The 21,625-nt window shown below is 35.9% G+C and overlaps 1 protein-coding gene across 7 annotated transcripts in view; it reads right to left on the reverse strand.

Annotated features, from left to right (window-relative positions):
* The window catches only part of RASGEF1B (RasGEF domain family member 1B), a 559,061-nt gene extending 537,863 nt beyond the window's left edge, over window positions 1-21,198 (reverse strand). For all 7 annotated transcript variants that reach the window (XM_054688371.1, XM_054688366.1, XM_054688372.1 and 4 more), the window contains exon 1: window positions 20,963-21,198. The gene's annotated coding sequence lies outside the window, so the exon portion shown is untranslated. The remainder of the gene's footprint in view (window positions 1-20,962) is intronic.
* Window positions 21,199-21,625: the final 427 nt, after the last annotated feature.

Here is a 21,625-nt window from a genome sequence, read left to right on the forward strand (position 1 = left end):
AGAAGTTTGAGAAATAGATATTCTCCCTAGAGATTTAAAATATAAAGTTATATATTAAAGGCAGTGAAATATACATATATCCTCCTACACCGAAGAAATAAGTATAACACAGCAATTTTCTAGAAAATTAACAATATTTCAGATACAGAAGTTGTGAGTATATATGCACATATACATACACATACACACACTTGATGGTACACGACTCACTAAAACAGCACTTAGACTGTGAAAAATATGGTAGTTACTAAAGGAGGAGGAAGAAAAGGTAGAAGGAGTCACTCTGATAGTGGGAATAGAACTATAACACCAGTCGTGGCATGTTAAGACTTACACACATACAGAGGTGCAAAGCTGTACTCCTGAAAACTATATGGAGTTGTAAGTTAATGGTAAATCAAGAAAATTTCATTTAAAGAAAAACAATATCTCCAATATTTCCAGTATCTCCAATATTAGTGGAGAAGGGTGATAACCAAGATATTTAACAACAGTATATACTTCACCTTGTTCAATCAGAATATACTCTGGGCTATGGAGCAACCCGGTATTCCAGACTTTTTTTAATTATTGGACTATAGAAAGGTCCAGGATGCTGAGGTAGTACCAGGATAGATACCACATGGCAGAGTTTGTATTTTATGTTCAATGCTAACTAAATATCAATAATGTCTATGGGTAAGTGACTGGTAACATATACTTCAAGATAATTTTTTGAACATTTATTCATCTGAACTTGCCTAATTTATTTCTGAAAATCTTTTATTTTATAGTAAATGGTAACAAAGGTATCAAAGACCTGTAAAGGCTTATTAGCCATTTATCATATGACAGGCACTATGATAGGTGCTTTCAGAAAATAAAACAAAAGGACAAGTAGTTTTACAGTTCAGGGTCTTTTAAGACACTTAATACATACTTGTAGATTGTTAACAATACAATGTAATCTAACTGTATATTTGTCAAAGGTAGTTAAAAATTTCAGCACTGTTTCACTGTACTGATAATAAAGATATAACATGAACACCTACTAATATACCTCCCCTTGTAAAGGAAATCATGTGGCTTATTGAAAGAGTATCTAAGCATGAATCTTATTTTAGAAGCAAAAGGTTTACTGAAAAGATATTTTTAAATTTTAAATTACTCAATAAAATAATGTGCCAGAGGATTCTTCAGAAAGTGATTCTCCTCAAAAGACAAAATACTACATGATGATTTCCTTCTTATGTGGAATATACAAAAATTAAACAAAGAAACATATGAAAATAAACAAATTGTAGAAATCTAACTGTAGAGGAGAAGGTGAGGACGGGGAAGTCAACAGAGAAGTGGCACAATGAAATTTGGTGAAGGATTATGGATGCTTTGGTGGTGGGTGTGTAGTGGTAACATACATCTGAAGAGGTGTGAACCTGTACCTCTGAATCATAAACAATATTGTAAAACACCATTACTGCAACTGAAAAGATGATGCAAAAAATTGATGCAAAAGAAATAAATTCTACTCACCAACTGGTATCAAGTTATTAAACTATGTTTATTTGTTAATTTTTATTTATATATGTTTTACATTGTTACTCATTTTTGTACAATGTTTGATTTCTCCTCCCAGGTGTAACTGTCAGGTATGAACTGTCATGGTCTCTTGGACTCTTCCTTCCCCTGTTTTGCTCTCTCTTCCCCTTCCCTGCTAAACATGTCCAATTTATAATTTGCCTGCTATAAATTATGTTTTCAATATGAAGCATTTTTCAAATCATAGAATGTTCTGGAACATTATAACATGTATTTGAAATAGAGTGAAGTGAGAGTCAATTCAACTAACATGCATCTCCTAGACAGTCAAAAATTCATGTCTATCTACTTAAGAAGATTTGCAAACCCTGTGTTCTATCCAAACATACAAGAAAAATGTACTGTTCATTTGCTATTTCAAGACTCTAAACAGCATTCTTTGGGTGGCTGAGTTCATCAAGAATGGCCTAAAACATTTCTAACAAACCTCAGCTACTTTCAAATTTAATTTATGTAAAAGAAAAATATGACCAAGGTTGATCCAACAATTATTCATGGCCTTCGGGGAAAGTTGCCATCATGTTGACTTCTATATCACTCAAAGAAGGCAAAGATTTGAGGCATTATTCTACAGAGAAATGAATGCTGGATTTTACCAAATAGGAGCTCATTATATTTCTCCACATTTACTCCCAATTTTTCTTTATTTACACTACACTTTAAATTCTGATCAGGTTTTTATTTTTCACTCAAATGCCCTTGACAAACAAGGGAAATATTGAATCTTAATGGCTGAATAGCTCCATCATCTTTTATTAATCCTGGGTTTGTCGGGAGCTCTATTCCACTTGGGTTGGCCTTAAATATCCTAATTTATGACTCCATGGTCCAAAGTACTATGATAAAAGAGGACAGAAATGTTCTTATTCAGTTCATGGAGGATAAGCTACTCTTATTTGGTATGGTCTATAATTTTTTTCTGTTTAAATTACAACTCAGAGTTCAGGAAGAACTTTCAGATTGCACAAAATTAGATTTACAATTCTACCTCAGGGACTTATCCCTGACATAATTAGCAGTTAACATCATTTGGACCCCTATTGATAGGTGATTACAGAGATAATCTTCAAATCAAATGCAACATAGCGGTGAGGTAGTTTCCACTTATATAACTTATTCTCTATTGTGAATTCTTTTCCTTCAACTGAATTTATCTAGTATAGTACTGATTTAAATCTTTTAAAATGTGTCAAGGAAATATAGTGTTTCTATTTATACAATAAAATCAATAGTTTCATCACCATTTATTAATTCTGTATTTGTTAGGAGGAACTGAGATGTTAAGGTGAATTGAATTTCTTATTGACTGTGAGAAAACAAGAAGATAATTAGCTAATACCTTGAAATTCTTTCTATAATATATGACTTTACTACCAGTTAACATGATACATTAACAACTTCTGATACTTCATTTTTAAGGAAGAAAAAAATTAGAAGAAAAAACAAAATATTGGATAATAGAAACCAGATAGATAAGCAATCCAGACTGAGAAGACCCAAGAAAATCTAATCCTAAACCAGGAGTGAAAGAAATTATGAACCCAATCAATTACATCCTCAGAATAATAAAAAGACTCAGTAATTAGACAAACCTGTAAATAGGTTCACAGCGATTTAAAAAAAAAGAGAAAATTCTATAAATAGAAGCAGAAACAAAAAAAGAAGTTACAATACATCTGAGAAATAGAGGCATTCATAAGTCAAGAAATTGGATAACCTAGAAGAAATGGACAAATTCTTAGAAACATACAGCTTTCCAAGACTGAAACCAGAAGAAAGTGAAAACCTGAACAGATAAATTACAAGCAAGGAAATTGAAACAGTAATCAAAAGTCTCCCAAAAACAAAAGCCCAGGACCAGATAGTTTCACTAGTGAGTTCTAACAAATTTTCAAAGATGAAATAACACCTACCCTTCTCAAACTCTTCCCAAAAAATGCTCAGACACATTTTATGAAGCCAACATTACTCTGATCCAAAAAGAAGATAAGTAAATCACACACATAAAAAGAACTACAGATGACATCCCTGATGAACACAGATGCAAAAGTCCTCAACTAAATCTTAGCAGACTAAATACAACAATATATTTAAAGAATCATACATCATGGCTGAGATTTATTCCAGAGATGAAAGGGTAGTTCAACATCTGCAAATCGATCATTGTAACATTCCACATCAACAAAAAGAAAGATAAAAATCATATGGTTATAGCAATAGATGCCAAGAAAGCATTTTACAAGATTCAGCGCCCATATTTGATAAAAACTCCCAAAAAATAGAGAAAAAAGAACTATAACTCAACATGATAAAGACTAAATATGACAAGCTCAGTCAGCATCATGCTCAATGGTGAGAAACAGAAAGCTTTTCCCCTAAGATCAGGAACAAGACAAGCATGTCCGCTTTCACTACTACTATTCAGCATACTGTTGGAAGACCTAGCTAGAGCAATTAAGCAAAAGAAAGATACCAAAAAAAATCTCAACTCTTTGGAAAAGAAATAAAACTTTCACTATTTTTAGGTGGCATAGTAATGTATATAGAAACATTAAATTTTTCATTTAAAAATTATTTAGAAACAATAAATCAGTATAGTAAAGTGGCATACTACAAAATAAATAAAAATTAATTGCCTTCTTGTATGTCCACAATGAATTAGAAGAAAATGAAATCAAGAAAACAATCCCATTTGGTCCTTCCCGGTGGCACAAGGGGTTAAGCAATGCACTATGAAGCAATCCACAGCCTCTGCAGCACGAGTTCGATTCCCGGCTGGCCAGGGACCAACCCACATGGTGCAGCAGACCTTTCCTGACTTGCCCGCTGTTCCCCTCAGCAGTGTACTTCAGTCAATCTGCCTGTTCTGTTCCCCACTCTGTCTCTGGTGAATCCTCTCACCCCCACATCTCTGGCCTATACCCCAGCTCTTGTATGCATAAATAAATAAATCTTTAAGAAAAAATCCCATTTACTATCATATCAAAAAATTTAAATATGTAGGAATAAACTTAATAAAGGAGGTGAAAGACAAGTGAGAAATATAAACATTGCTAAAAAACAGAAAAAAAACACAATGAAATAGACAGTCCTTGCTCATGAATAAGAAGAATTGACATTATTAAAATGATCAGTTTACCCAAGGCACTATACAGATTCAGAGCAATTCGTTTGAAAATTTCAAGAGGCATTCTTCAAAAAATGAAGACCAAACATTGAAATTCATATGGAACCACATAAAAAGACTCTAAATAGCCAAAGTAATCCTGACAAAAATTAAAGTATTAGACATCCAGACTTCAACCTATCGTACAAAGCTGTTGCAATCAAAACAGTATGATATTGGAATAATTATAGACACACAGACAAATGAAACAGAATTAAGATTCCAGAAATAATCCCACATTGATATGGGGATAGTTAATCTATTACAAAGGAGCCAAAAAGCATACAATAGAGAAAGGAAAGTCACTTCAACAAATGGTGTTGGGAAAACTGGACAGCCACATGCAAAGGAATGAAACTAGATCACTACTTCACACCACACACAAAAAAATTTATTTCAAAACAGAGTAAAGGGCCTCCCCGGTGGCGTATCGGTTGAGCGCTAGGTTGCGAAGCTGGCCGCAGCCTCTGCGCGCCAGTTCCATCCCCGGCTGCTCCCCGGCCACTGGAGGAGGGTGCCACATGGCGCGCAGACCTCTCCTGCCGCCCGCTGCTCCCCTCAGCAGTGTACTTCGGTCCTTCTGCCTGCTCTGCTCCCCGCTCTGGCTCTGGTGAATTCTCTCACCCTCACCCTCCCGTGCTTCTGACTGTACCCAGTGCATGTATAAATAAATACATAAATCTTAAAAAAAAAAACAGAGTAAAGACTTGGATGTAAGATCTGAAACTATAAAATAACATAAAAGCAAACAAAGTCAAAACACTCAATGACATTGGGTTCAGTGATCTCTTTGGGAACTTGACTCCAACACCAAGGGAAATAAAATAAACAAGTGGGACTATATCACATTCAAGTTTCTGCACAGCAAAACAAATTTTCATTAAAATGAAAAAGATACCCTACTAGATGGAGAAAATATTTGCACATCACATATTCAACAATAGACTAATATCGAAGATGTACAAAGAAGTCTTAAAACTCAAAAAAAAAACACACAAGAATTGAAAAATAGAAAAAAAGATAAATAGACATTTCTCCAACATACATTTGGCAAAAGGGATCATGAAAAAATGCTAATCATCACTCATCTTCAGGTAAATGCAAATCCAAACCAAACCATGATATACTACCTCATACCTATGAGAACGGCCCATTCAAAAACCCCAGAGTCATCAAATGTTGGCAAAGGTGTGGAGAAACAGAATCTCTGTATTCTGTTGGTGGGAATGTAGATTGCTCCAGTCTATGGAAATCAGTAGGGAGATTTCTCAAAATATTCTAAATAGATCTACCATATGACCTACCAATTCCACTCCCAGTTATCTACCCCAAAAAATCCAAAAAACACTAATTTGAAGGGATATATATACTCCGATGTTCATTGCAACACTCTTTACAATAGCCAAATTACGAAAACAAGCTAAGTGCCCAACAATAGATGTATGGATTAAGAGGAATGGAATACTACATAGCTAGACCATTTTTTAAAAACTATGAAATCTTGTCATTTAGGACAACATGAATGGAACTAGAGGGTATTACACTAAGCAAAATAAATCAGAAGAAAGACAAATACATGATTTCACTCATATGTGGAATATAGAGAAACCAAGGAACAGACAAAAACAACACAAACCCTAGCAATATGGCTAGAAGTGAAGCTACCAGAGAGTGTAGGGAGCATGAGGAGCAAAGGCAGCCAAAATGAACTATGGAGGAAGACTAGGGTGCCTTGGTGGTGGGTGTGGTGTGGCAACATGCATCTGAAGAGGTATGAAACTATATCTCTAAATCTTATATGGTATGTTGCATATCAATGGTGCCTCAATTAAAAAAAAAATACAATTTTTTAAAGGATGCTGGGGGGAATGGGGAATACTCACTAAACTGGCTTAGTAGGGTTCTAGTTAAACCAGACTCTCAAAAAGAGGGATAGGCAGAGCCTGACTAAAATTTGGTCAAGGAGGGAATCCTTGTCAGAATTCAGAAATCAATCAGTTCTTGAATGATGAACAAATGTAGAAGTTTCAATATGAGAATTGGAACATAATTTGTAAAACAAAAAAATACAATAGTTATATAAAATATGAGAAAGTAGATAATCAAGCACAGTAGATAATCAAGCACAGTTGCTCTTACTTCTTGCCAAGTTACCTTTACCTGCACAGTGATGGTCTGACACAAAAGAACAAGGTCTATGTGTAGATATATTTTCAGGAGGCTAGTGTCTGCCGTTCAGATAGTCAATTGAACTCCAGGCAGTCAAGCCTGGCCTAGACTCCATCCACTGTTGTGCCACAGGTTCCCCATTCTCACTCTCCATGTATAATTTGCTCCCATACCAATCTTATGATTAAAACATAAAAATTCGTGATATCACCCACTAACACAAATAACAGTAATTGCTAGTTCAAACACTGTTTATTAAATGGAAGTTTTTTTAAAAGATTTAATTATGTATGCATACAAGAGCTAGGGTACAGGCCAGAGATGGGGGGGGGGGACAGTGAGAGGTTTCACCAGAGACAGAGTGGGGAGCAAAACAGGAGGATTGACTGAAATACACTGCTGAGGGGAGCAGCGGGCTAGACAGGAGAGGTCTGCTGCGCCATGTGGGTAGCTCCCTGGCTGTGGATTGCCTCATCGTGCTGAGACTTAACTCCTTGAGCCACCAGGGAGACCCTAAATAGAAGTTTTAATAAGGGATATTGGACTTATGTGTCAAATCAACAATTAACTTGAACTGAATCTGTTAAACCATATCTATAATCTCATGAAAAAAATATAAAAATAACCATGCATACGAGCTATACATGGTGGTCAAAAATCAATCAATTCACTTAAGAGGATCGAGCCAGTTTTTAGACAAAATATAAGAAAACACAAATGCTACATGGATAGTATTTTTCTATCACTGAATCTTAAAGCACTGTGCCAACCTAACTCAGTAAACTTTCTAGGCTGAAAAAATGATGCAAGCCCTAGAGGTTGGACTTTACTCAAATCTTAATTTCAATGAATCAAATCAGTAAATCTGTTCTACAATATAGTGATTCTGTCTGGAAAAAAGCTTTTGTAAAGCACTGCTCTAGACTATTTACATCACCTCTACAGGGAAAAAAAAGAATCTTTACCACAGTGTTCTTATTTTAGTATTAAGAGTTGAATGGAGTAGTATAAAAGTTGAATAAATTCTAGAAGCAAATTGTCTATAGTAAAACCACTTCTACCATTTATTACCTGGGTGTTCTTGGGCAAGTTACTCTAGTTCCTTAAGCATCAATGTATCACCTGTAAATGCAAGTGTAATAATACTGCATATCTCCAAGTGTCAGGAGGATTAGATAACAATCCAGGTTCCTTTGCAGAGTACCTAGTACACTGTAATATATAGTGGCTATTTTTATAATTCATAAAATATTTGCAGTTATTATTACATGTTATATTTGAGTATTGGTATACAAATGACAAAATTTTAGTGTAAAACCCATCTAAGTTCATCCTCCTTTTGTTTTCATAGAATATTTTTTTTAACCTTCAAACACTCAAAACAAAATACAGACTTTTGATACATGAGGGTTACTTACTGTTTTTCCTGCAAGGAAAAGTGATGGGTTTGTCAGTTAATAATCATTTATTAAGAGCACAATTTGCACTAAAAGCTGTGCTAAATGCAGTGAGAATCATTACTATTCCAATCAAATATATATGTGCTGAGGGGATGTTGTCCCAATGGTACAAAAGGAATAAATGGTATTTAATAGAAGACTTCCTGCAGACATTGTGTTTTGAACTACATGAGAGTGAAGAGATTAGCTGTTCCTGACAGATGATGTTGTCCATCTTTCAGGTGGCAGAAAATAGTCTGGAAAGGATGGGAGATTGGAAATCAAACAATCATAGACTGGACACTGCACACAGTAAGATTCAAAAGGACTAGATGGTCTGTGCTGGGACAAACAGGTGAGGACAGATGAGAAGAAAATCTCTCTTTGATGTAAACCATCAAAGTACATCGAAGTCCTCTAATACACAAAAATGTGTGTGATCAGCAGCAATTTGCAGTTTGCAAAATGAGAGTTTTCTAAGTCTGAAAATTGCCATAGTAGGTCATTAATGATTACCATTGTTAAAGGTCCACCTAGTTCTATAGTTGAACATAGAGGAGGAGATTTGGGAATTACTTTATATCTTCCTGAATTTTTAAGAATTTCTCAGATTGGGCCTCCCCGGTGGCGCAGCGGTTGAGCGCTGGGTTGCAAAGCTGCCCGCAGCCTCTGCAGCGCCGGTTCAATCCCCGGCTGCTCCCCGGCCACCAGAGGAGGGTCCCACATGGCGCGCAGACCTCTCCTGCCGCCCGCTGCTCCCCTCAGCAGTGTACTTCGGTCCTTCTGCCTGCTCTGCTCCCCACTCTGGCTCTGGTGAATTCTCTCACCCTCCCGTGCTTCTGACTGTACCCAGTGCTTGTATAAATAAATAAATAAATCTTAAAAAAAAGAAAAAGAAAAAAAAAAAGAATTTCTCAGATTCCTACTCTTGTCTCTTGCAAATAAAATTGCTAATACACTTACCTCTCATGGTAAAGTTTAACAATACACTCGCAAAAACAATTCTGCAGAAAATGCCCTTGGAGTGTGACAGAATTGGGAGGATAATTAATTCTGCTTGCTTTCTTTCTCGCTCACCCCAGACCACTACCAACACTACTGCTAATCAATTTTAAACTTGAATAAAAATCTATAAGGTTTCAAATGACCAGATGACATATTTATTTCTGCAGTGATTAATTTCTCCCGAAAAAGGGCAAAGCTCCAAAAGAAATTGGATTGGTTTAATTGACACTCTCTAGGTTTGAAGCCCATGAAAACCCTAAAAAGCTTTCACCTCCTATATTTCCAACAGGAGTGATTTTTAAGACCATGAAAAATAAGTAGTCAGGGCAAGGAAAGAAATCAGCACAGGGTTACCACAGAAACTAAAACAGAAGTGCTCAACATGGCTAAAAGTAAAATCCTTTTAAATTATAATGATCGGAAATAAAATCAAGCCATATCATTTGAATTTAATCAAATGGTGCTGTATCCAAAATATTTTTGAGTAATCCTCATGTATATAGAGCAGGAAAACAGAAATTGATTCATAACATTCTGAAATGCAGAAATTTTATATATATATTGTATATATATATATATACTGTCATCATATTTGCAAATGAAGTAATAGAGTAATATATCCTAAGCCACAGATAAACACATCCACAAAAATTAAATGCCTGCATTAAAAGAATCCCACTAGCAAGCCACCTACAGCTAGGCTAGTTTCTTTTATCACAATCTAGTTTCCATTTCATTAACCTTTGGGTCAGAGCTTCCAGAAACTGTTGGCTATATCTCAAATGGAGAGATAAATGTGAACAACAGACTGATCAGGGAAGAATTCTGGGAAGATTATAGTAGCCACAATAGAGTTTTAAAATTGTCCCAGATTCCCTCACAAAACAGACAATGCTATTCGAATACAATATTTACATCAAATGGTGACCATTAAGTGATAAGATTTCCCAAGGACCTGAAAATATGAGCAGATGGGGCTAAAACATGAGCATCCACAAGACCCATGTGAAATTTCCTGCCATGCAGAAGGAAAGAGAAAGAAGCAGAAAGAGTATGATGGATCTGAGAAGAGGAAAACCCAAAGATCGCCAACAAATACTTAGTGGAAAACACAGTGGACCAATGGGAGGTTGGTGACTGAAACTCAGAACTCTATACATTCCCATTTGTCTCAGGAAGATCTGAAGCAACTAGGGAAGCCTGGTTCCTACAAACCAACCAAGAAACAAAAGTTCCTTTCCAGAACAAAGCCCACAGAAGATGAACCCACAGAGGATAAACTGGAGATGCCAACTTGAGGAACAGGAGAGGAATAACAAAAAAGAAAAAGGAATGATCCAGATAAAAGTGTGTATGGGGGAGATTTAGTACAGTAATTCAATCCAGGTCATCTGGTCAATATATGGCCATTAAAATGAGTCCAGTCATCCAAATCTAATGCTTTTTCAATGTATTCAGATGTTTGCTATCATGTGGGTAAAGACTGAGAATTCTGAACAAAATGAATAGAGAAAAATTACACTTTAATGTAGTTATTTCATCATAAAGGTAAATGAGAAAATGTTTATGTCAGAAAGTTGAATACCACAAAGCATGTAACTGCCATTTCACCTTCAACATACACTGGCAACTGAAAAATTTTGAGGGGTCAACCTGTACTACACTGATCCACCTACCTTATGTGGATGACCTCACTTAATTCTGATAACAAACATTATCCCTATTTTAAAGATGAGGACAGTAAAATTAAGAGAAGTGACTGATCCACGGAACCACAACTAACAAATGACAAATCAAAATTCAAATTCACATCTGTTTGATTCCAAAATCCATTTATTTAATATCTATTATTTTCAATATAAATTTATACAGTTAAAAAAACTTGATGCTGAAAATTAAAAGGTGGTGTTAACAAATGACTGATTCCCAAAGGGCCAAACCTTACCTTTCATTGTTTCTCTTCATAGTTATGATCTAAAAGACATGAATAAGCCCATGGACAACTGATTTTTGACAAAGATTTAAAAAAGGTAACTTGGTTGAGAAAACATCTTTTCAACAAATATAGTGAATAATTGTATATCCACTTTTTAAAACAAAGACCGATTCATACCTCCCACTATATGCAATAATTAATTCAAAATGAATCATTAACCTATATGTAAAACTAGGGAAAATTCTACAAGAAAAAATCTTTTTGACCTTGGATTAAAAAAAAATATTTCTTATATACGACATTATATGCATGATCAATAAAAAGAAAGAATGATAAGTTAAACCTCATAAAAATTTAAAACTTCTCGCCAAAAGTCATGGTGAAGAGGATGAAAAGACATGGCACAGACTGGGGAAAAAATACCTGTAAATCACTTGTTTAATAAAGTACTTGTAGCCAAAATATAAAGAGAATTTTCAAAACTCAATAATCAGGAAAATTTTTAAATAGATGAGTGATTTGGATAAATACTTCACCGTTGAAGACATACAGATGGCAAATAAGTCCATTATAGAATGTTCAAAAGTATTAATCATTAGGGAAATACAAAATAAAACCACAATGAGATGCCTCTACACACTGCAGATTCTCTGTTCTTTTGTCTTCCCTTGTACTTTGATAGCTACCTTTTATGTAATGCTTGGATTCCATTATCTTGTTTGTTTCAGCTAAGCATTTTTGTTCTCAGGTTACTATAAGGTTTATATATAGAATTTATATTTATAACCTTACTTATAATCTTAAAAATAAGTTAATGTTATGTTCATTCCAACAAGTCTAATTGTGCTCTCTTGCCCCACTCCCAAAATATTTTATGCTTTTGGTGTCTTAATTGCTTCTAAGTGGGATCTTTTTTCTTTTTTTTTTTTTTCATTTTACAGATGTCCTTTTAGTATTTCTTGCAAAGCCCACTTAGAGGAGATGAATCCCTTCCACTGTTGTTCATCTGTAAAGCTCTTATCACTCCTTCAACTCTGAATGTTAGCCTAGCTGGATAGAGTCTTGATTGAAGGTCTTTTTCTATCAGAACACTGAATATTTCAACCATCCCCTTCTGGCCTGTAAGGTTTCTGCTGAGAAATCTCCTGATACTATTATGGGGGTTTTCTTGAACGTGAATCTGCTTTTCTCTGACTGTTTTTATGATACTCTAATTTTTACCATTTTGATTATAATGTGTCTTGATGTGTATCTGTTTGGGTTTACTTTGTTTGGAATTCCTTGAACGTCCTGGATCTGAATGTTTATTTCCTTCCCCAGTTTGAGAAAATATGCAGCTATTATTTCTTCAAGTAAAATTTGTCCTTTTCTCTCTTTCTTCTTCTGAATATGATATGTTGTTCCTCTCGATGCTGTCCCATAAGTCTCTTACATTATCATTCATTTTTTAAATTCTTTTTTATTTTTGCTGGGCTTTTGGATGCTTTCTTCTACCCTACCTTCCAACTCACTGATTCTATCCTCCATCTCATTAGTCTACCATTGAGTTCCTTATTGTATTTGTTTAGTTCTACTATTATATTTCTCAACTCTATGATCTGTGTTTTCAGCTTTGTTATTCTTCTCTGCCCTTGTTGATTTTTTTTTTGTTCAACCATCGTTCTCCTAATATCAATGAGCATCATTAAGACTGTTGCTTTGAAGTCTTCTTCTGATAGTTTACTTTGTTCTGTTGCATTAGGATTTTTTTCCCAGGGTTTTTGTCTTGATTCACTGATTGGAGTGAATTCCTCTACTTCCTCATACTTTCTGGTGTTCTGTGTTTATTTCTTTAGATTAGGCCATCCTTTCCATTGCTGTTTTAACAGTCATGTTAGAATTCAAGCTTGTAAGTATTGACTAAGGGTGTTGACATTAGATGTTGTGCTTTCTGTTATTATATTGGTTGAAACTACATCATCAATCTGGATGACTAGAGCTTAAAAGCCAGCATGGGGTGGTAGCCCAAGAACCAAGCTGATAGATTAGATGCCAGGAAGGCAGGGATGAGGAGGTTGCTGCTATAGTGTCAGTGGCATAAGCCACCATGTATGTTGCATCTGCTCATGCCAAAGGAGGAATCTACAGAGCCTCCCCTGGTGGCGCAGAGGTTGAGCACTGGCTGCGAAGCTGCCCGCAGCCTCTGCAGCGCTGGTTCGATCCCTGCCCACCGGCAAGGGTCCCACATGGCGCAACAGACCTCTCCTGCCACGCCCGCTGCTCCCCTCAGCAGTGTATTTCGTCAGTCTGCCTGTTCTGTTCCCTGCTCTGGCTCTGGTGAATTCTCTCACCCTCCCGTGCTTCTAACTGTACCCAGTGCTTGTATAAATAAATAAATAAATCTTAAAAAAAAAAAAGGAGGAATCTACAATATCCATCAGGTCAAGGTAGAAAGTATTGCTTTCCCGGTAGCTCCAGACTGTAACTGACCAATCAGCTGCAGTCTAGTTCTTATCTTTGCAGGTTTCATGGGCAGAGAATTTCCCATGAAGCTCAGACAAGAGTATAATGGCCTGGAAGGGGGCAGAAGCTTTGGGCTCAGGTCCCAGAGAGACAACATGGGAGGTTGTAGTATTCTCAGTAGGTAGACTTTCCAGAAGCTTGTTGACTCTAGACAGGCAAGACATGAGTGTTTCTTGGAACTGCCAAAGTTAGACAAATGCAACCCCAGGCACTCTCATGGCCCACTAATATCTGGTCCTGCAGACAGAGTTCTTTCTAGGAGAAGTATACTCCAAATACAGTAGGTCAGTGCACCCCAGGAAGCCAAAGGAGAGTGAGTGTGGGGTGGGGCAGATATCTCTCCCAATGTTTTGACAGCATTGTTGGTGGAACTATGTCTTAGGTTTTCCTACTTTTTCCAATTTCTATTTCTACTCCCTATGAAGATTCCAGTCCTCAAGTCCTTGGTTTGCTTTTAAATAGTTATTTCATTACAGACACAGGTATGCATGTGGGGGGAAAGATGACTCAAGGATCCTACTAGTTTGTTATCTTGCCTTAATCGCCTCAGTCCAGTTGAGTCTTCATTTTTAAAGAAAATAAATTACAAAATAAGGAGGATAAGCCAGAAAAATATCATAAATTAATTTTTCCTAGTACATTTATGAGCATAATACAAAGCCCTTGCATAATACAAAGAACACATACATTAAATTGAAGGGACAGGAGGTTGCTATTTTCTCCACATAGAAAACAAAATGTCTCAATTCTTATAAAATTTCCCCTATATCTAAATAAAATATAAACAATCTTATTTACTTTTCAAAGGAGATAGCAAAATAAATTTCTTTTTTTTTTTCAGATAATCAAACCAAGACAAAAACAATGAAGAAAATAAAATTAGCAATCCAAAAGGCAACAACAAACTAAGCAGCATCTCAAACTATTGGGGAGAAAAATAAAACCTTACCAAATAAAATTATCCTAAGTATAATTTGTAAGGGTTGTTCATAGGTTGTCTCAGAATTTTTAACTAGTAGTCTCAAGATTTACTCTTATAAATCTTGCTACCTTTCTGAAATGTTTTATTTAGTCACAAATGGACACTAAATTTAAATAGTTAATCCTAAAATCACAAAGTAGTTATTCACATTCCGAAGTCAGTCAGAATTTTAAAGATTTCAAAAGACTCAAAAGTGAGGAATGAGTCACAATGTTTTTCAAAAATAAATTTTTGAACAGGTTTTATAGCCCTCACCAGGAGAGTTATTACAAGTTAATGAAATCTGATCAGTCTACCCAACAAGAAAAAAATCTCTATATAATTTCCTGTGTCCAAAGAGTTCATCAAGGCTCATAATATAGTAACTGCATTTTCAACGGAACCCTAGAGTTTTGTGCATTTAACTCTATCAAGAGTCCTCTAGGTTTGAAGCCAGGTTTGCATGTTGCATGGCAGACAAAGCACATCAACTCTTGTCCTGATCAATCATTATAAGCTGTATCAAATTAGGTGAGTAAATTTAGCTTCCTATGAGCTTTCATTGAAAATGGGGACGACTAATCTAGAAATTTCTCATGTTGCCACCATTTTATAGCTAAATCTACCAAGACAGCACACTTTCAGCACCAGTGACAGTCACAAGTAAGAAAAGGACACTGAGGCAAGCAGAAAAGCCAAAAATGTTTTTACAGTTGTAGCAAAAGTCCATGAACAGCTTCGTATTTCAAGCTAATGTTATATTTATGAAAAAAGGGAACTTTTTCCATTGTCATTTTTTATAACCACCTCTCAAAATGGTTAACATCTTGAGATACTAACAGAAACAATTTGCCTTGTGAAGAAATCCCTGTATTTATTATCTAAATGTTCCCATTAATAGTGATTGAAAGGCTTCCCTGGTGGCACAGGGGGTTGATATGCAACCTATGAAGCTGTCTGCAGCCACTGCAGCACGAGTTCAATCCCCAGCCAGGGAGATACCCACATGGCACAGCAGACCTCTCCTGACTCGCCTGCTGCTCTCCTCAGCAGTGTACTTCAGTCAGTCTGCCTGTTCTGTTCCCCACTCTGTCTCTGGTGAATACTCTCACCCCCCCACACACACACCTCTGGCCTGTACCCCAGTTCTTGTATGCATATATAAGTCTTTTAAAAAAAATAGTGATTGAAGATTTATGCTGAAAAGTACCTCATAAGATTAAGCAAAAACACAAAAAATACCCTAAAAGTACATTAAAGTTCATGCTTCTGTGTTCTTTCATTGAATTCTAGTAACTTGACAATAATGAACAGTTTCAACTGGATTAACTAAAATCCAGATATATAGAAATGTTTCAATCAATTTAGATAATGTTAAAGTTGCTATCATAACATCTTATAATTTACTCAATGCCATTCTAAAATGTTTTAGGGTTCTGTGCCTTTCCCAAAGAAGGACAAAAATTGCATTAGGTGATATTAACTAACATCAATTCCTATCAATCCTCAATAACTAGAGTTTATCAAAAAAGTATCTTATATACTTAAGTATGTACACTCATGAGAATGTTTTTCAAGTTTCCTTAGTGATGATGAAAGAGAAAGGTCCGTGGAAAAGTTATGTTGTGGTCTTATGCATTTGTTCATTAGTGTATTAATTATACATGCCTCCTAAACTTTTATATGCTGAAGACAACAGTGAGAAATGAATTGATAGATAGCAAGAATGTTTCCTGGGCCTCTTATAAAAAACAGTCTTCTACTCTTAATATATAGAAGGGAAATGGAGGCAAAGAGAAAGAGTTAGCTATACATTGCACAAATGGGAGTTTTCCCTGGTCTTTACCATTTTAAAAGAAATAAAGGAAAATGAGAAACAAATGCACACAGAGACACCACACCTTCACATAAATGGCCCAGTACAAGTCCTGCAACCTGTGAGATTTGTATTCTTCCACCTTGGGATGAAAGGAAGAACAGAACTAATTGGATAAGATCAGTAATAAAGGAGCATTGCATACTCTCACTAGAAGGTAATGGTATAACTTTCTGTTTCATGATGTAACTTCCTATTTCATTTTCCTTTTGAAGGAAATGTCATTATCAAAATATATTTAAATCTTGGTAAGCATGTGGCTGACTATTTTCAACAGATAGGCTTTTGTGAAATCTCTCTCATTCGAAAAATAGTTAAGCCAGTGTTGATATTAAAAAAACAAGAAACCATTTAGGATGCATGAAAGGGAATGGCATATATTTGCATTACACAAAATCAAAATTTATAGTTCAAAATACTACATAATATAGTAACACGTGGCATTATCCAGGAAATGAGAATTTGAGTGAAGACCATCCCAGTGTACTTTTAAAATACAAGGAAAACTACCCAATATGAGTCACAGTTTTTGTGGATCAGTATCAACTGTAAAAGTTGAAGGCAACAGTTTATGTTTATTAGTTTTCAAAGTTCTGTGTATAAGAAATGTGATGATTTCATAGTAAAATTGATTCAGATCACCCTGTCATTGATTTGTTTACCTAGTTTCAGTTTTAATTTATTAAAAAAATAATATTGAATTGACTATCCAATTTTAATATATGCAAACCAAAGCAGAAAAAAATTGACATCAATCCCACACACAATATATTGCAAAGTAATAGTCCTAACACATAAACCAGCTAGCCTAGCAACTATAAACTAGATAAAACAACAGAATAGATGGAACTCCCTTTCTTATTCTTGAAACTATTAAATGAAATATTTTGTTATTTCATCTATTTATTTGTCAAAAATTTACTAAATAATTAACATTTTTCCTGATCACCATAAAGGGGGAGAGGAGACTATGAAAGAAATGTGAGTTATCACCCTTGACTCTGGGAAATTACACTTTAACTGGAGGTGTTATCTTGTAGACCCTCCTAACAGTTGACTTCAGCAGAAAGATTTATTGTTTATTTTCAAAATTGGAAATAATCTCTATCCCATATTCCTTGTGTTAGGTTGTTATTATTCTAAGGGCAAAAACACTGGCACCTTTGATGTAACAACTGGTTCAATTCTCAGGGTGCACACAGCAGAAACACAATAAAAAATCAAATATTTTTCAGATAAGAGACAATGAGGAGAGAATGATTCTCCTAAAACTTTTAAAAATGAAAAATATTCATGGGTTTTTTGAGCACTTTTGTAACTCACCACTGAGCACAAATATAAATGTCTAAGTCTAAAGGTACTATACAGAAAAAAAAAAACTGCCCTTCATGAATAAATAAACAAGTTGTAAAACAGCATTACTTTCTTCACAACACTGTTCTTTTTGGCTTCACTGATGTGACAGGTAACTTCTCGTAAACTGAAATTCGCCATTTACACTTAATTTTTTGCTTAAAAACAAATCAAAACTGGGCCTCTCCTGGTAGCACAGTGGTTGAGCGCTGGGCTGCGAAGCTGCCCGCAGCCTCTGCAGTGCCGGTTGGATCCCCGCCCACCAGCCAGGGTCCCACACAAAAAAATAAATAAATAAATAATCAAAATTCAGAACACCTCACTCAAGCACATTTCTAGTCAGCTGCAAGTTAAGAAATTAATGTCAAATCCATGTATTTTGTTTAATGAAGGATAAATTTAACCATTTTCCCAATTTTGCAGCACTAAAACCACCACTAGCCTTAGAGTCACAAAATGTGGCTGAATAATATTTTTGCCGCATACAAATCCTTTGAGCAATTCATGTTACTTTTTTGGTGTTTCCAATTCCTCACCTACAAGTTAAGAAGTTGACATGCATACATTCAGTATTCTGTTCCACCCCTAAAAACTATACTTGTTTAAGACAATAATATTTACCGAAAGGCTAATAATATCCTCATTTGACCCAAATGACATGCCATTTAGCCTCAAACCACACCAATATGTATTATTCTTGTGAATTTGTTACCTTTTACCTGTGTTCATAAGGCACACAGCATTTTTATGAGTTGACAGAATTTTTTACAAACCAGTAATTCAGATGGTCACTTTGTTCTTTCAAGAGAAGTTGCAGTTACCCCTCTATCACTCAGGGCTCCAGTCAGTAGCCAATAAACAGTAACATCTTCAAATTGAGTAATTTAAGGACAGTTAAGTAAAAATTTTAAGCATTTACAAAAATGCTAGGAGATCAAGAAAAACCACAAGACACGGTAAAATACACCTTGGGGATTATAACAAGACCCAAAGTAGCAAGGAAGGAAGAGTCACAGGGAGCTGGAAACAAACAAGCTACGTAGAGAGGACCCTTACAGGAGCTGTGACCTTAGGCAGAGGGACATAGCCAGCACAAGGTGACCTAGCAAATAGGGATTTAGGGTAATAAATGTTGTGCCCTCACAAGCTCTATTCTCTCTTGCTTATAACTAATGTTCCTCATTGGCCGAACCCACTTAGAAGCTGAGGCCAAGAGAACCTTGTGGCTGTATTACATGCAGGCTGGCTTCCTAGAACACAGAGAGGAGAAAGGGGAAGAACTGGAGGTACAAAGTGAAATATCTAACATAATCCTCTTCCCTCTAAGTAGAGCAGATCCTCAAAGAGTTAGAATAGTCCCCCTTGGCCAAGGCGTCTTTAATGGTGTCAAGTGTGCAAATTGCTTATCTAATGAATGCATGTAATATGCTGGATCCCATCCAAATTCTCACTAAGTATTTAATGTACAAATAATCTTTATTCTGACAACAAGGACCTATTAGAACCCGCTAATGTAGTCATCTAGTATAATTTCAGATCTCAACAGGTGTCACAAAGAATATAAGCACAGCAATTGCTTAAATTGGAAGAAATGTCAATGTTAGTAAAGATTGATTTTCTATACTGGCTCTCTCTAATTAGTTGCTTTGGACATCAAGGAGTTGCACAAAAAGAGTCACAACGATTTCTCAGATTAAATAGCTCCAACAATCCAAAAGGCTGGAGCACAGCATTATTATTAACTCTTTGATGGGTTATGCATGTAAAACCATGCTGAGTTGTAGACAATATTGAAATGCTCCAGGGGATAGGAGAAAAAGAGTGAATAACAAGAGAAAGGACTTCAAAAGGAAGACTTAATTTAAATCTCTAATATAAAAAGACAAGGAGCACTTCCATCAATATACAAAGAAAAATATTGCTAATTGGCTACTTGCTACCATATGTGAGCACTATGCTAAATACTTTCACATGATCTCGCTGCAAAACAGCCCAGTGAGATCTCTTTATTTAGAGAATTTTACACATAAGGAAAGCAACTCACCTAAGGCACTACAAAACAAAATCTCTAAAAATTCAACAGATGATGTTGGTGGACTATTCTGGCATTGGGTGTGGTAAAGTAACAACACCTGAAGGGGGAGACCCTATACTTTCCAAACACAAATGACACTGTAAACCAATGTTATCTCAATAAAAAAAATATTAAATAAAAAGAAATAATATCCAATAAAAATTTTACATTTGGTGGGACAGCAAACATAATCCTAATCCCATTTTATAATTTTAAATTATTGCTTATATCTTAGAAAGTGGTCAGATACAAATGATAACTTCTCTATTTACATCATCAAACTGGGAAAGCAATCTCAAATCAACACCTTTTGGAAAATATTTTAAGTGGTTGTCACAGCACTTGGAAGCATGCTAGCAAAAAAAACCTTAAACTCTTTCCTAGAACAGGCTTAAGTTTCTACCACACCTCACCTCAGAATAGTTCTCTGCTTTTATACTTAGAAATCAAGCCTCCTCAAGTAAATTTGGGGTGGAGACAATGTCTTGTTCTTTTTGTCATCCTTATGGCACCAAGTACACAGATGGGATGCATAATTGGGTTAAACACATGTTCAATGAGCAATCAACACAGAACAGTATATGATGGACGAGAGAGTTAAGAAAGGAAAGCAAACATGGATTCATTTACCCAGGAAAAAAATAATCAAACCAATCTTTTATCACCAATAGTGCTATGGCTTCTAATTAGGTTTTCATGTGGACCAGGGACAAAGCACAAAACTTCTCTTCAATCTCCCCCACTCTCAGCACATGTTCACTCAATAACTACCACACCCCACAAAACTTAACATAGGAGGAACCAGCCTGAAATGTAAATCATCCCAGCAATGAAGTGGGAAACAAGAAAAATAACAGGAAATATAACATTTAATGCTAATTGTGTGCTAGGAATAGTACTTACCACTTTAAATACATCTCCTCATTTAATCCTTATGATAACCACTCACTTCATTTCATAGATGTAGACACTGAAGTTTAAAGAAGTTAAGTAACTTGCCCATGGTCACAAACAATAGATGAGTACAAGAGTAGAGATTTAGCTTGAACTCTAAATGATCATCATTAAAGGGCAGCCTGCAGTATCATTAAAAACACAGAGTGGGAAGTGCCACATCTTCGCCATGGTGACAATGGAGTCATAATAGAGATGACCGATATGTACAGTTGCTTCTATACTTGTCAGCATCACAGTTAACCCCTAGGTTGCCAAAAAAAGAGTGGAGGAACTTGGGAACAAAAAGCATAGAGCCCAAGTCCTACCTCCTTCACTCCCTGGCTATAGTTATCTTGAGATACTCACTTTACTTCTCTGAACATCAGCTCCTAAATCTGTCAAAAGGTGTTGGTGGGCCTCCCAGGTCGCGCAGTAGGTTGAGCGCAGCACTGTGAAGCTGTCCGCAGCCTCTGCAGTGCAAGTTCGATTACTGACCGGCCAGGGAGTTACCCATGTGGCGCAGCAGACTGCTCCTGTCTCACCTGCTGCTCCTGTCAGCAGTGTTTTTGGTCATCTGCCTGTTATGCTCCCCACTCTGTCTCTGGTGAATCCTCTCCATCCTCCCACGTC

The sequence above is a fragment of the Talpa occidentalis genome, unplaced genomic scaffold (genome assembly GCF_014898055.3).
Source record: "Talpa occidentalis isolate TD23 unplaced genomic scaffold, MPIMG_talOcc4v2.1 talOcc4.6, whole genome shotgun sequence".
Taxonomy (NCBI): Eukaryota; Metazoa; Chordata; class Mammalia; order Eulipotyphla; family Talpidae; genus Talpa; species Talpa occidentalis.